The sequence below is a fragment of the Mastomys coucha genome, unplaced genomic scaffold (assembly GCF_008632895.1).
Source record: "Mastomys coucha isolate ucsf_1 unplaced genomic scaffold, UCSF_Mcou_1 pScaffold3, whole genome shotgun sequence".
NCBI lineage: Eukaryota > Metazoa > Chordata > Mammalia > Rodentia > Muridae > Mastomys > Mastomys coucha.
In genome coordinates this window covers 51669604-51671711 of record NW_022196909.1, presented here as the reverse complement: position 1 = coordinate 51671711, position 2108 = coordinate 51669604, and positions in this window count along the sequence as shown.

The following is a 2108-nucleotide window of genomic DNA, read 5'->3' as shown; positions in this document are numbered from 1 at the left end:
CCCACCAATCACACACACACACACACACACACACACACACACACACACACACTCACACACACACACAGGTACACACAAGTATATTAACCAGGCTCATCTAACCTTATTTTCCAAGGGCTAAGACTTCAGGTATGTGCCTCCAGACTTAAGATTTGATCTTAATTTCTTAAAACATGAGATATATATCCATCATACACATAAGCCTAAACAATTTGTGACTAACTTAGGAATGGGATGTTGGTTTAATAGGTTTTGGGGAAATGTGTTTAGATTTTTTTCTTTTCTGTTTAGGCTTATACTAACATATGTTCTTTTCTCTCTCTCAAAATTTATTGCCATTTGATTACTAATTTGATATTCCTTTCCTCAGCTACCAACTTCTGTGTGAAACTTCTAAAGGAATTTCAAATAGGGGAAGTGACAGAATCTAGGAACTGCCATTTCAAAATACCGGTTTCTGGCATGGCGATTATTTTGAGTAAAGAAATTTAGTAGCAAAGGCTTTACTCTGCTATCCACTAACTGGCCTAACATTCTGACCCACCAAAACAGTAAACACTTACCTCTGATCCTCTCCCTCAGTTTTGTTAAGTGACTCTTATAGAGGGAAGCCTGCCAGCATCCCAGACAGACTTTTGCCAAGTACCATTACCATCTACTTCAGTCCCATTTGTTGTTCAAATAGAGCAAATTTTGAACAGTTTACAAACCAGCCTGCTTTCTGGACCCAATAGTCCGTTGATGTTCTCCAAGTCCACTGACCTTGAAAAGTCATAGACTATCCCCTGACATTTTGCATTTGCATTCTACAGCCCAGAGAGGGCTATAGAAGCTTTTATATAGCCCATGCTATTCTCTAAGTCTCAGCAACCCCTCTGCTGCAGCCTCTTAAAGTGGTTTGAATAAAGATGTGTCACTAAGTCCGATTAAAAACAGTAGTTCTTGAAGCTCAATACAACCATGAAGTTTCTTAGAGACTTTTATAAGATTCATGAAGCCAAAATATAAAAGGTTCTATAATTTATTTGCCGTTATTTACTGTATTGTGCTTGATAGTGAGCTTGTCTGTGGGCAGCTTAGTATGCATCAAGGCTGTGAAACAAAACTAGTTAGGAGTTATTACATTCTTCACCACCACTCACTTGCAGAATAAGAGGAAGTTGAACTTGTAAAATGTCTTTTTAAATTTTAAGATTGATTCCCCAGGAGCTGGAGAGATGGTTAAAAGTGCTTGTGAATCTCACAGATGACCTCAGTTTGGTTCTCTGCACCTAGGACTCCCAGCTCACAATTTCTTGTAACTCTACTTTCAAGCATTCTGATCCCCTCTTCTGGCCTCCACAGGCATCCTCATGTTTTTGGTATACACTCACACAGACTCACACATATACACATAAATAAGGATAAATTTTAAAACGTTAGTCTCATGTGGTCATCACTGGCCTCACAGTCAGGTCAAACTTGCTGTCTCAGCACCATCTCCTAAGTGCGGGGTGTACGGGATCAGCCATCACCAACCACAAAATATCTCGGGTGGGGAAATGGGGAGGGTTGTTGTTGTTTTGTCATTGTGTGTGATGTGTGTGCGTGCGTGAGTGTGTATTTGTGTGTGGTTTCGTGTTGGGTGGGTTTGGTTTTTGTTTTTTGAGGCATGTTTTATTCTGTGTACCCCTGGCTGTCCTAGAACTCACTTTGTAGATCAGAGATCCTCAAACCCATCTACCTTCCCCTGACTTTCAAGAGCTGGGACTAAAAGGAGTGTGCCACCATGTCCTGGCTTCAGTTTCAGTTTTTAACATGGCAAATGTCACTAAATATAATATACATTAAAAACTCTTGGAAGTCCTCAATGATATCTAAGTACAAAGAAGAGATCCTGAATCCAAAACATTCAGAATCTTGTATGACACCGTTTCTGAACAGGATTCAGAGAACTGATGTTAGAAAGAGCACCAACTGCTGGGCAGTGCTGGGGCATGCCTTTAATCTCTGCACTTGGAAGGCAGAGGCAGGTGGATTTCTGAGTTTGAGGCCAGCCTAGTCTACAGAGTGTGTTCCAGGACAGCCAGGGTTGTACAGAAAATCCTGTCTCAAAATAAAAAAAAAAA